At 46.6% G+C, this 14,643-nt stretch overlaps 1 protein-coding gene across 6 annotated transcripts in view; it reads left to right on the top strand.

Annotated features, from left to right (window-relative positions):
- The window catches only part of MYO18A (myosin XVIIIA), a 1,313,149-nt gene that overhangs the window by 24,319 nt on the left and 1,274,187 nt on the right, over positions 1-14,643 (top strand). The window contains exon 1 of one of the 6 annotated variants that reach the window (XM_069615287.1): positions 9,311-9,709. The exons of the other annotated variants lie outside the window; for them this stretch is intronic. The gene's annotated coding sequence lies outside the window, so the exon portion shown is untranslated. Of the gene's footprint in view, positions 1-9,310; positions 9,710-14,643 lie in introns of those variants that run through there. 6 annotated transcript variants of the gene reach the window in all.

Consider the following 14,643-nt stretch of genomic DNA (forward strand, 5'->3'; position numbering starts at 1 on the left):
AAGTGGCAAAAGAGTGCATTGGCGGCGCTGCCCTGCCCTGCCCACCGATGCAGAAACCTGGCTCCTACTCTCTTCACTACATCTTATAGTATGAGTTGGACGGTGGTATTGTACCTCTTGGGTTGCACAAGCCCTAACCTAGGCTTGCCCAAATTCACATTGGTTGTGTGCTTCCCCAGCGTTTCTGCAGCACACTCCCCCACCCGTCCTAAACTGACATCATCGGTCTATGGTCCTTTCAGCAGCAAAGCCATAGGACTTGCTATTGAACAACCCGGATACAGAGAGTAATTACTGAAGGTATGTACATGCTAGGCACTCGTACCCTGAATTCTAGAGTCGGTACCAGCCCACAATCGTACTGCGTACAGACAGTTCAGAGGGCAATCGCGCCTCTAGGTGTACAGAGCGCCGAGCGAACAATGCCCATCCCTGAGTGTTTGGTAAACACTCCTCTTTTACTTGATTGTGAGTAATCCCTCAAACAGGTCAGGTATGAATGAAAGTTCCATTCCCTAGCAGCACTACACTGACTGCACAAAGTGTTGCACCGATAAGACAAGGGAGATAACAATGGCCACTCAACCCTGATTGGTTTTGCACAGTGCCGGCAGGACCTTCAGAGAATAACCAAACGTATTGTTCCCCCTGCTTCATGGCTTGGCTCAACACAATGTTTGGTAGAGTTGGGGGAGGGCGATGACCTTTATTCGGATTGATTATAGCCTTTAAACGTTGATTTCCAGCCTTAAAATCACCCCAGAAGCAAAATTGTTGTGACACTGTGAATAGGCGGGGAGGGGTGACTGAATCCCTCCACGCCAAATTGACCTTGGCCTGGTAGAGGGGCGATTAGATTACAAGCCAATATTTTTTAAAGCGATAGCGGTTGATGAATCTACAGATGAGACAGCAAGGCGAGTTAATCGTTTGTCCCTCTCATATCTATGAACTCTGTAGTCACAGGTTCGAATCCCGGTAAGGCCGACTGCAGAACTCTCTAGATTCCCGTGGCCATACGTGAAAAGGCAATTCATCAAATTTCCCTTTGGATTCTGGGACTTGTGTTTTCCCGAACTTCAAATGGAAAAGGAAAAACAAGTCGCAGAATTCCAAACAAATACAGGATTGGATCATATTGTCACACAAGAGCTTTGCGATTGGCCCTTCATCCTTCGAGGTTGGTCAATTCCTTCGAGGTTGGTCAGTTCAGTTTGGTGATTATAGTCTTATCATGCACCAAGAAATGTGTCAGTTGGGGTTGTGCACCATATAAATTGTCAATATTATTATGATTTTATTGTTTAAAATCATTTTGAGCATATGAAGCTGGAGTGCACTGTCAATTATTTTTAATAAGACATTGATCTACTCTAAGTGGCTGATATGTTGGTCTTGGAGGTGGATGGTAGAAGAAAGCAGGGCATCCATAATGCATAGAGTCTGGAATAAACCAAGCCTCCATTAAATGCAAATGGATTGAAACAATAGAGGCCATGCTTTCGTTTCTGTCAGTAGCCGGTCTGTAATTATGAACAAAACAATTGCGAGACACCTTAGCATTTCTTTGAATGGTGAGAATATCTAGTGGATTTTATTATTATCGTTAATAGTAATATTTTTCTTTTTTTGATAGGGTGATCCATTTTTATGGACACGGACACGCATATTATCTCTCTCCTCTCTCATCCTCTTCAAGTTGCAAAATACTAGCTAGGGTTAAGTCACCCCTACCCCCCCATGTGTGCCGGTATGAACAGTTGTTCACAGGCACGCAGGACACCATTTGTTGCTCGTTAGTTGCTAAGGGGAGTGCACATAGTGTGGCCTGACATCGAGCATGCTGATATTTCTGCTTTTGTCCCAACTGATTAAAGTAAACACAAATTAGCCCAAATCACATTAAAATGTATCCAACTGTTTAAGAAAAGGGGAAAGCCTAGCATTTCACCCTCCCTCCCCCACAGGTTCCATTTTCCCTCGGCTCCCCATTTAGAAACTGGTATTAAGTGCGTCATAAATAAACAATTATAATAACAATCACTCCCACACTATGCAGATTCTCAAATCACTGAGTAAGTCAATGATGAATGGGTCTCTGCGGGTCAACTGTGGGTAGGTCTGAGCTACATAAATCAGAAAAGCATGGAAAAACAATTGTGGAGGAATCATCCACTCCGTTTTGGATTTTGTCACAGATCTAATGAAGTACTCTTGAAAGGACATATGTCGATTAGGGACCGTGTACCCATGAAAGTTCAAACGTTCCCAATGAATACCTAGTGTAAAGAAAAGTTAATGTGCCTAATCTAGGTGCAGTTATTGTTTTTTCTTAACTCTTTGGTCCTGGACCGAGTTAGCTGTGGTTGTGGTGCTTCTTCCTGGTTTTTGATTTTATTTGTGCATCAAATGGTCTTCGTTTGGGCTGGAGGAGGTCTCGTCTCGGTAGGGCTCAACGTCTCCAATGTAGTTTCAAACCTTCTTACCTCTCAGTTTCACTGCACGATCTGTGGCCTGCTCTACAACATACGGCCCCTCAAACCTGGGCGTATACCAGCGCCGGACAAAGTTTCTCAACAGAACACTGCCTCCAGGGTAAAGTAGTGGTGGCTTTAGAAGTCCTTCATTTGTTTCTGGGGTGTTATCTTCCTCTCCTGATGTGCCTGCAGTTGGTGAGAAATAAGAGGCACTAGTCATCAAAGAAGCAATGTATTTGTGCATTTCATTTCCAGGTACGTCGGAGGTGGCATGGGCATCTGTCAATGCCCCAGTGGGAGGAGCCAGGGGGAGACTCATCCCAGTCCAGTTACCACCTCGTGGGGCGTTAAGTGGTGGTTTTATCCGGGCTGATTTCGCAGTGCAAACAGGGCTATGGGCAAACAATGCAGCCATCTCTTTTTCTCCTTTTTTTTTTTCTTTTTTTTTTTTTTTTGGGTGGCTTTTCTTTTTTGCAATCTTCTCTTTGCGCCAGCCATTGAGGGGCTAACAGACCCCCACTTGCTTGCGAGTGATCGGCACAGGATAATTTGTGCTGTATCCCCAGTAGAGTTGTGGTGTGCTCAAGTCTCATTTACAAAATGAGGTCCATTGTCTGACCGCAGGACCTCACACACCCCCCATTGTGGGACTGTTAAGACGGATTTCTGAACTCTGTCCTGGTGGCGCAGAAGTTCAGAAGGCCAACCTAATTACTTGGAACAGGGTAACCTCTGGACGAGCCAGACCAATCAAGGTAGCGATCGCGGCGGTCAAGACTAGGTCTCAAGAGGGGTGAGGGTGACTGAAAGCCCGCAATGAGCACACAAAGCAAGAACACTTACAAACTACTCCAAACAGTTGTTATATTAAAAATGTATACACATTTATTTCAAGGCCTTTAAAACAATGACCGTAGCGAGAAAATCACAATATAACGATAGTACACCAACACATACCATATCAACACAATATATATACAAATACGACAGTCTCAAGCGTTATCTGCACGAAATGGGTAGTCTACCTAAAAGGGAAGGAAGACAGGCAGTGCATAATAATGCTTAGACCCAGTTCACCTTCAGAGGCACCTAACTAGATGGAAGTCCGAGCCCTGCGAAGAGTGGAGCCTTGTGCTCAAAAGTACCTGCACGCGCTGGTGCCAACGGGCAAAAGGAGAAGCTCTTTGAAGGAAATCGGGCAGTTCAGTTTAGTGCACAAAAGAAGAACAACAAGTTCCGCGACTCAAGCGCAGCCTCCACAGTGGGCAGAAGCAGAGCGCGAGTACGGAAAAGGGTGCTGTTTGACACAGCGGGGAAAAGCAATGGGCTCCTGCAGGAGGGCGACCAGATCCTAGCTATGCTACTCACCGGTCCCCGATGCAAGCAGACCCTGGCTTCTCTGCGTCAGTTTCAGCAGCTGGCAGGTTCAGAAGAGCAGGGAACGCCTCGTCGTCGTGTTGAGTAAAAAGACGTCCCAATCGAAGAAACCCGCACAGTTTGTTACCACAGCAGGGCAACGGAGCGGCCGTGTGTATTTGAGCCAAATGTACACTACTCACTTCAGACCTGGGAACGCCAAGTGTACGAAGCGTGTGAGAGTGACAAGGACTCGAAATACTACACAACCTGTCGGCGGTTACAGAGCAAGACTCCCGTGTAAGCTGGTCAGTCAGCTGGATGGCCCAGAGACGCTTCCGAAGGCTTACTGGCAGGAGATGGTGAAGATGCCGAGAATAGCTGTTCCCGCTATTCCAAGGGTCGAAGTACCAGTACAGGCCTTCTGGTTCGATCAAAGGTGAAAAGGGTTTCACAAGGCGACAGCAGTGCAGAGGAGAAGTCCTTCAGCGGGTCACCAGCGATTCCTCGGTCCAGCCTCTTGGTTGCAGGATACTTGGCTCCTGCATTCCTTCGTTCGTGAGAACTCAGAAGATCGACATGGTAGTGGTGTTTCCAGCCCCCTCTTATCCACGGTTCCCTTCGTGCCAAAACTGAGGGGACCCAATGGGAGATCCGCTCATCAACACTCACACCATTCGTGGACCAATCACGGACCACGGTGGTCCCAGGCATTCACACCACCCTAGACTCTCTGGCACCCAGGATGTGTATTGGGACCAGACATCCCAGCCCACATCCTGGAGGCACACATACGACATGTAGAAGCCTGCGAAAGCATCCGTGTTTCACGGGAAAGTACATGCCCAAATAAGGAAGGCCCTGGGTCGGCTCGACCTGGGGAAGGTGAAGGGAGCAAGACGGTCAGCGGACAGGACAAAGGAGCCTCGTGGTCTGGCCATTTTGGGAGCCAGGCCACCATTTTGGGTTAAGCGCGGAAAACGCGCTTAGAATGCCAAAAGGAGCTCAAAACACAAGAAACGATCGCTGCCACCATTCCCGTCCCTGAATCACTTGCACCGATCAGTTACAATCCTAAACGAGTATCTAGGGCCTGTAGAAGGCTAGAGACCCAGGAGAGCTGTAACTTAGCTTACAGTGCCCTCTTGTGTCATGTTGCACGAAAGCCGCAACATGATAAAAGAAACTACGGGAAATGGCGTTCCCCGGTACTGACTGTCTTAAGGGCATGTAAGTTTCCCCGTAAGAAAGGAGCGAAAGCCCAGAGGAGTGCGGCAGAAGGCTGCACTTCTCTGACAAAGTCGAGAACAAGGTGAAAAACAACAGCAAAAAGTTTAAGGGTTGCCACATGGAAGGAAAATTACCTACAATTACGAAATCTTTCCTAACAGGGACCACCTCTGTAACAAGGAATTTTGCTGCTCTGAGAGCATCCGGGTGTGAGCAGGGGGCTGGCTTTGATCCTTAGGGGGAAAATGGGCACACAACCATCTTGTAGTGGTAGCCCTGGCACTCCTTGATCATGTCTACATAGTCTATGTGAAGGTGTTGGAAAGTCGCGATTGGTTGGGGTATGGCTCCTCTCACTACACATATGGTCACCTCCTAAGAGGTTTACCACTGGGCATACAGTTTTCCATGAATGCGGCTATATGCTCTACCATTTTCGGACAGAACCTCTCTTTCCCCAATGTGTGCGGCAAGTAGGTCCTTACTCAGATGAGTAGGGTAGTGCATGCAATTGCGTAAGTGCAATCTAAATAGTGCTGTTGGAATAACTAGCTTGCCTGTGCTCTCATGTCACCCCAAGGCGTCCATGGGGGATATTGAACATCTCCTTCTCACCCATAATTCTTTCTCCTCTACCAGCGCGCTTCCCTGAAATTCCATTATCTGCGTGGCTGGCAAGGTATTAAAGCCTTCCTTTAGAATCCTATTGCGCACGCGGATACGTGTATTTGATGGGGTATCAAAGTCAGTTACTTCTGGTTAGAATGCTGCGTGCTTTGCTTCAGCGTCTGTGGCTTTGTTGTCCCGGGAGAGTGGGTCCTTCGCCACCCCCATGCCCCTTGTGTGGGCCTGGCACTTCACGACTGCTAGTTCTGCTGGGAGTTGGAGGGCGTCCATGAGCCTGCCCAATAGGGCCGCGTGCTGCACCAGTGTGCCGTCAGAACGTCAGAAGTCCCTCCTCGACCATTGTGACAGCCCAGAGTGTACTGTAGACGTCACATAGACCAAATTGAAATACAGTGTTACTTCCTGGTCCCTGCGTGCTTTTAATGTCATTATGAAAGCCACTAATTCTGCCGCTTGCGCTAAAAACTGTGAAGACAATCTTCCGCTTGCCATTACTTCAGCTGTCTTGTCCATCCTTATTCTTACCACTGCCGTCCATGTATGTCTTTCCCTGTTGTCTGGTCTATCGTCGAAGACATGTCAATATAAAGCAATTCTCCTACTGTTCCATTTACATAGTACAGTCGTGTACAGTCTCCCTCCTCCACTGGTTCAGCTAGAAATGTTGCTGGGTTTACAGTTCTGCACCTCACTACCTATGAATCAAAATGCTGTCCACCTACTGTAGGACGTGCTCCCCATCTATATTTTTCCTACATCCATCTGGAGGACCCTATTGAAGATAAAAGGTGACTTGCAGTACCCTTGTGGTAATCTCGTGTGTTTCCGCTTCCGGTTTCTATATAGAAACTAGGTCGGTTCCTGTGACTCTTCATGGAGCGGTATAGAGAAGAATGCATTCAAGTCTGTTACCGTGAAGTGGGTAGCTTCCGTTGGGATCCTAAACAGAATTGTCTGTGGATTAGGAGCTAATGGGAATTCTGCTTTTAATGATTTGGTTCAAATGACGCAAATCCTGAATAAAATGCCACAACCCCCGGTCGCCTTTTTTACAGGGTGCACTGTGGTGTTACACTGCAATTCTGAGGGTACCAGAATGCCTTGTTTCACTAGCGTGGCAATCGTCTGATAAATACCCTTGTCTGCTTTCTTTTGATAGGGGATACTGTCTCGCCATTGGTAAAATAGTCCCTGGTTTAAGTTTTCTCGACTGCCCCTACCCTTTTAGCAGACCAATGTCATAGGGACCACTGGTTTAGATGTATTTAAAACTTTACACCCATCACTTTTTTGCTCATAGTTTGTCTGTCTCCCTTTTTGAGAGAGGGTATCCCCAGACATGGGTCCCTTGCTCGCTGCGTCACAGGGAACCAATCTGCACCTCCTTGATGAGGCCATACAAGGCCGAAACATGTCTAAGGTTGCTTATGTTTCTGTGCAGAGGGGACCTGACCTAGCAGTTCGAGCTGTGCTGCATTGGTAGCAGTACCTGACTGATTTGCACGTGTCTGGACCCCTTTTGCAATGGCGCAGAATGGCTAAAACAACGGTGGTGTGGAAGGTTGCCCAAGCAGTGCCAGTGGTTTAGAATTATTCAAAATCTTAAACCCATCACTTTTTTGCTTGCTCAATTATAAGGCATGTTTCCAGAAGGACATATCTAACAGATGTTACCGTAGGGATAGGTGGAATGTAAGGTATATTACCATATGACCAAAGGGAATGCTAGTTATGTTACCACATGTATAAAGGGAATGTAAAGCATATTACATGTATTCAGCAAATATATGAGCCGACACCACACACATAAAAGGAATCCAAGATATTTCCAAAAGGGTCCTCCCATAAGTTACTATATGGATCATACAGCATGTTACTATTTGGGTATACGGCAGACTTCGAGGTGGGTGGGAACTAAAGAGTACGACGTTCCTTTTATTATTTGGGGGGTAAAACTGGCCATAGCTGCTTCCTTTTTATTGCCTGAAAACCGTTTCTGGGCAGCGGACGAAAGGACATGTTTGGTTACCATTCAAACCTATGGCCTGCTGGCTTTGCTGTAATATGGCATCCGGTGCAGCTAGCTTGCTGCCACTAGCTTTCAGTTGTTTATTTCAGTATCCTGCTTGGATCATAAAGCACGTTCCTGCGTCCCTTCATAACTCTTCTCCTGCAGTGATCGGCGTTTGTCTAATGCATTTAAGCAACCGATTGACATGAAATTGCTGCAGCCAGAGCTGTGTGTGTAGGTAATGGGTGCGTGGGAGGAGTGGCTTTAGTCCTTCCCTTAAGAGGTGTGCATGGTGGGTCATTAGAAAGGGCAGGTGATATGAAGCTGCATGGTGTGGGCGACAATGTCTGCAAGTGATGGTGGTCGCTTAAGATGCCTTTTCTCTCCGCCTCGGTAGTACAGCTGTGAAACCCAGTGGTGGATGCAAGGAAATGCAGTACCGGAGTATGAGGTTTGGATGGGATGGGAAGAGAAGTATGGACCAGTAGGGAGTGGGCCTGAAACGACCACTTGTAAAATTCGACCCTCCACCTATATAAGACCTATTACCTTATGGATAAAAGGAATGCAGGACATATCACCATGATCCCTGCTTACATTTGCTGAAGGAAAACCCAGAGGATGTTATCGGACACCCTGCACACTTTTCCCGGAGACTCCGCCAAACCGCAGCGCCACCATTTAAAAAAACATAATAATAATAATAAGCATGAAATGACGCTAATCTGAGCAAGGTTTGCGCTCATCTGCCCCATACCACAATGTGATTGGCTATGTAGCCAATCATATTGAGGTGTAGGCAGAGGTACGGGAAGGACTGGAAAATCCCAGAGACTCCCACTCTTCCCCGGAAAATGAGTGTAAAAACCCAGAGTCTGCGAGATGTGATTGGCTACTATCAGTCTGTAGCCAATCATATCGAGGTGTGGGCAGAGCTACTGGAAGGGCCGTAAATCCCAGAGACTCCACTCTCTTCCCCAGCCAGAGAAGAGCGTAAAAAACCCAGTCTCCAGATAAACCCTGAGACAAGACAGGTATAATCGCCATAAGTATTCAATCTAAGGCTGTAGGGGCAATGCACAGAGAAAGTAAGGTTGCGTTACTGCAAGGGTACAGGTGATTCAAGACATGTCACCCTTAACAGGAAACCTATGTACACGCTCGGCCATCAGGTCATGCTTATGGGTGCTTGCACAAAGACGACCACGGGCTTTCCCTAAGCGTGTCCTGTGAGGCACGTGCTCTTTTGTGCAGGCCTGCTTGCTATGACACGATGTGGCTTCTCGCTCAGGGCCTCCCGAGCTGCATGCCAATGAGCTCTGGAAAGCCTGACGTGACGGGTCACTGGCAGCGCACGGGCATAGTATGCGCAGCTTTGTTAAAAAGCGCGCCCACTTTTCCCTTCTGAATAATGGATCGGTGGCCATTGAACAGCCGGCATGTGTACTGTGTGCGCGCTTTAATTGGTGGCACTGCTTCATTACCCATGCACGCGAGTGCTGCTGCCTGGCCCCTTCCTTCCCCCAGGCCTAAGCGGGTCTGAATGGATTGGGAGAGGCTCGGCTGGCGTTCAGATCTCATCGCAGAGGCCAGGGCCTCCTCTCCCTCCTACAGGTCAGGCGCACTTCTTGCTTTATGGCGTCCACCGAGAAATGTCTCGACCGCATTAATAACCCGTCAGTGGAATCATTCCTACAACTTCCCACCAATTCTCTGCAACTTCGGGACTCCCGAAGAACCCTCTACATGGTCGAAACATTCTCTACGCTTTCGAAATAATTCTGTTTTTGGAATAATTCGCAACACCTTCGGAATAATCCTCTGCGTTTTGGACATAGTTTTAAGCCTTTAATCATCCTCTAAATCGTCAGAATAATTTTTCGACCTGCTCGGCATAGTTTTCTAAATGTGTGCGGTATTTCCGAGGAGGTCTTTGCGTCCCTGGGATCATCTGCATACTTGGCTGGACTCTGGAGTGGTCGCACCCGAATCGATATCCTGCACACAAGTAAGTTGGGGCGGGGGACTGCCTCCTACATTTTTTGGCCAGTACTGGCTGCCCTCCCTGCGTTTCTTTGTTTTGGGCTCTGAGACGTCTGCCCCCACCGTGTCTCCTCACACGTCCGCCCTCCACTGCTTTACGCCCCGGGGTGTGGCCGCCTTGCCTTTTGTGTATTAGGACTGATCACAGCAAAACGGGTTTCCTGGTTGGGGCCGTCTAACCCACCAGCTCGGTGTCCCTCTCTTCTCTCTATCAGTTTTTCAGTAACGAAGAGGCTGCAAATATTGTATAACCCTCAAAGGGTAGGGTGTTCTGCCACCGACGCCCCTCCTCCCCCCCGCCCCCCACCTGTGCCAAGCAACCTGTATTGTGAGTTTCGTTCTAGTCTAATTGTCCCGTTTCCTTCCCGAAGCAGTTTATTCACTGGAGACACTTAACATGAACTCTGCCCCCATCTCATTTCCAAATGTGACATGATCTCTGCTCTGCTCCTTCATTTCCAAACGGGATTTATCTTCCTGGATGGCAGGATTGTTTTGCGGGGCGGGTGGGGGCTCCGAAGGCGAGGGTGTTATCAGTGGCAGATTTAAGGCAAAGGGCCCCGTGGGCAGCACCTGACAGAGGGCCCTAGGTGGGCGGGTCATGGAGGCGGAGCTTAGGGTGGGCGGAGTTAATTGAGGTAACAAGTGCACAATGGCAAACTTTAGGGACAAAAGCTATTTTTTATGAAGTTGTCTTTATTACAGTTGCCTAGGGGTCTGACTAACTGGAAACAGATGGGCCTCCTAAGCAGGCTTTGCTATCAATGGTAATATTGGCGGATGAAGCCTAAAGCTAATGTTGGAAATGAACATGCTTCAAGGCTAATGGCGAAAGAGAATTACTTAAAGCTTTTAAAGAGCGCCCAATTTCCTAGAAAAATGGCTCTAAGAAGTCTAGCTGGATCCAATGTTTGTAATTACAACTCTGGACATTTTTCACAAAAATACAGAACCATGTGGAAATATGTCTTTAATAAGTACACATTTCGCAGTACAATAAATTCAGTATTGTGCAACCAAAAAAAAACAGTTCCTTGATAGACATTCTTGTGCAATAAGGGAAGTTAAAACACAATTGCCAGCTAAGCTTCATAAAATGATGCCCTACGCATACATAAAAAAATAAAGTGCAATGCTAGAAGTAAATAAATTGCCAGCGCCAACCAAAGGTCCCCAAATTTTATAGGAATACACTGCCTCTTCGTGCCTTTGCCTTTGCAAATGCTTCTATCAGTTTTGATAAATCTAAATTATACACAGTAGCTTGTTCAATTGCCAGAAGCGCCAAGTCACTTAGACGCTTCTGTGTCATGGTAGAGCGCATGTAGTTTTTCACACGCCTTAAAGTACTCATGCTCCTCTCTGCACTTGCAATGCCTATTGGCAGGGTTAAAAATATCCTGCACAGCATGGACATCTCTGGTAAGACATCTTCCAGAGAAGAGGAGATTATAAACTGCAGATAATTTAGCACTGTACTCGTGGGGCATGCACTCCCAGTTTTGACATGTTTCTGAACTTCAAAATAGTAGGTCTGGAATAAGACCAGGTTGCCCAGTAGCTCCGGGCTGAAGACTGAATATTTCTTTAGGAGGAGTTCAACTGGTTTTCCTAGCTCAACACTGCTCAGGCCTGATAACCTTTGGGGCTGTAGGAAGCCAAACAGTTCACTCACTTCTTGGAAGCCATTGCATCGCTCTCTCATTTCACCAAGCATGTTATCCAATACTTCAAAGTATCCTAGTTTATGTTTTTCCAAAGGTGAAAGTGCCACATCCCTTAAAGTTTCTCCATCACGCCTTGGTACACGCCTTTCACGTTGGACAGGGAAATCATTCTGTTCAAGCCCCATTGCTTCCCATTCTTCTCTGGCACATTTAATCAAATCAAAGTAGGCATCATCTGACCTTAAATTCTGAAGCTTCTGTATTGTCACTTTAAAAATTTCAGCAACCAAAAATAGGTCAATTGACTTAGACTGTAAGATGCGTGCCACAGCATCCATAACAGTGAGGACTTTCTGCCACCACAACAAGTTCAGATAAAATACCCAATCCATTGATAAGAGGAGTGTTCTTGCCTTCATTACATCCTCTCCATTACTTCGTTGGGCATGGGCTTCATCCTCAAGGCACTCAATTATGTTCAAAAAGTTCTCTTTCATAGCATCAACTGCCTTCAAACGAGCAAACCAACGTGTTTCACACAGGGCTTTTAAGCGCAATGGAACATGGCGAGGTTTTTTATATTCTTGCCTTGATGAACTAGGTGCGACATCATATAGTTCTTTTTCATTTTCTACTGCACTGGAGGATTCCTCTTGTGGAATTCCGCTGCAGTCTTCTAGATCATCAAAGTTACAAATGTCATCTAGTTGGGAATTTTCCTTTGTAACTATTGAGTCACTTTCCTGGGCAAGCGAAGTAAGGTGTTCATGGTTTTCTGATTTTTTCAATAAAAGTGCCCAGCGACGATTGGAAAATGCAAAGTAAGTGTACACTGATTGTATGACGGCAAAGAAACATTTGGTGGTTGGGCTGGCCCTGTTCTCTGCTGCATGTACCAGAACCAAGTTAATTTGATGAGCAGGGCAGTGTATATAAGGGGCATAGAGATGGTCTCCCAAATAATCTTTAATTTTTGCCTGCAATCCACCCCGTGCGCCCGACATCACACTTGCTCCATCATATCCCTGCCCACATAGATAATTACGATTCAGCCCATAGTCCCCAAAAAGAACATTCACAATGCGGGAACACAATGCAGCTGCATCTGCTTGCTGTATGTCAATGAAAGAAAGAAAGCTCTCATTGATGGTCACATTGTTTTTTTCTCTATCAATATGAACATATCGTACCAATATTGCCATTTGATCTACATGGGATATATCAGTCGTTGAATCGGCAATCAGTGTAAAGAATTTCGCCTCTTTGCACAAATCTAGGATTGACTTCCTAGTCTCCAAAGCAATCATGCTAATGAGCTCATCAGTTATGGTTTTGCTGACATACTTTATACGGCTTTGTGAGTTGAGGTGAGCATTAAAAGTAGGATTGTACCTGGCAATCAACTTAACAACCGTCAAAAAAAGTCCACAGTTGAGACCATCTAGGTTTTCCCGATGACCCCGAAAAGGCATTCCTAAAGTAGACAAACTTCGAACTATGTCTAAAAGAATAGTTAGCACTTCATGCCACTTCTTAGCTTCTTCGGAAATTTGTTTGTCAAGAAATGTTTCAATGCTTTGGTCATTGTTGTAAGCTAAAAAAGCTAAAGTAGCTCTCATGTGCGATTTGCTTTTTGCGTGTAGCATCATTGATTGTCCAAGACGCCGCCAATCATTGAAGCCTTGAACCCACTTTACATGTTTGGCTTCATGGTCACCCAAAAGCCAGCAATAATGGCAATATGCATAGTGATCTTTGTATGAGTAAGCCAGCCATTTCACTCTTACACTTTCATTTAATGCATTCTTTATGAAATAGGATGAAGAGGAGAAGTGACGCAAACTGCCATTTCTTGGATATTGGCCATCTGCAAAGTCTTTTTCTAGTGGTTGGCATGCACCATGAGAAACCAGAGCACACAGTTCAGCTTTCGTAACATGTTTGTAAAGCGCTTTATCTGTTACAAAAACAGATCTTAATTTATCACCCGGTGATTCCACCTCAGTGATACATTCATTCTCTGTATTATCTGCAGCACTTCCTATTTTCAAATCGGTTACAGAATTATTCTGGAGTACTTTTTGTGGGCTCATGTTTGTGATCACATCAACATGGTCAACATTTTGGTTTAGGTTAGTTGCTATAGTAGCCGTAGCTACCGGTGCACATTCATAGAGCTGTTGAGTGCACGCATACAATGGAAATGCCACAGCAGGTTCACCAATTTGCAGAGCAACTGAGGCCCCAATAGACTTTTGCCCCCCTCTTTCTGTACTCAAGCTCTTCTGACAATCTGTACTGGAAAAACATAATCTCCTCTGTTTTGGATCGCTTGCTGCAGAATTCAAAAGTAGTCGATCCTTATCTTTCCTTTTCAAAGCACCAGACTTGTGCCTGTAGGTGGTGGCCACGTCATTTCGATCCATTCTAGTACTATATCCTGACTGTTTCAGTAGCTGATGACCAATGCGCATGTGTACGTGGCAGGGCAAGTCTTAAAAAAGAAAGAAGAAAAATTGGTCCTTATTAACATGGGCAATGGGAAGACATCACAGGAGGTGACATCACAGGAGGTGACATCACAGGAGGTGACATCACAGGAGGTGACATCACAGGAGGTGACATCACAGGATAATTCCTACAGCATGCAGGTTTGTTTTATTGAGGGGCCCGCTGTCCGGCAACTTTTGTTATAAAATAAAATCATCTACTCTCGACACACTAAACTCTAGTTAATGATCATTATTGGTTATTTTGTCAACCATTATATATAGACATATTCACATACAATAATCGCCCAACCAAAGTTGCCACTGATTTATCAACCTCAGAAGGATGAAAGGCTGAAGTCTCAAGTAACAGTGCTTTGAGGATATTGGGTCAGTTACGCTCCACAAACGGGGGCCTTGGAGAGGCAGGGGGGCATGGAGACACAAACGGGGGCCTTGGAGAGGCAGGGGGGCATGGAGACACAAACGGGGGCCTTGGGGAGGGAGGGGGCATGGAGACACAAACGGGGGCCTTGGGGAGGCAGGGGGGCATGGAGACACAAACGGGGGCCTTGGAGAGGCAGGGGGGCATGGAGACACAAACGGGGGCCTTGGGGAGGCAGGGGGGCATGGAGACACAAACGGGGACCTTGGGGAGGGAGGGGGGCATGGAGACACAAACGGGGGCCTTGGGGAGGCAGGGGGGCATGGAGACACAAACGGGGGCCTTGGAGAGGCAGGGG

The sequence above is a fragment of the Ambystoma mexicanum genome, chromosome 9 (assembly GCF_040938575.1).
Source record: "Ambystoma mexicanum isolate Mex_15411 chromosome 9, UKY_AmexF1_1, whole genome shotgun sequence".
In the NCBI taxonomy this organism is placed as follows: Eukaryota; Metazoa; Chordata; class Amphibia; order Caudata; family Ambystomatidae; genus Ambystoma; species Ambystoma mexicanum.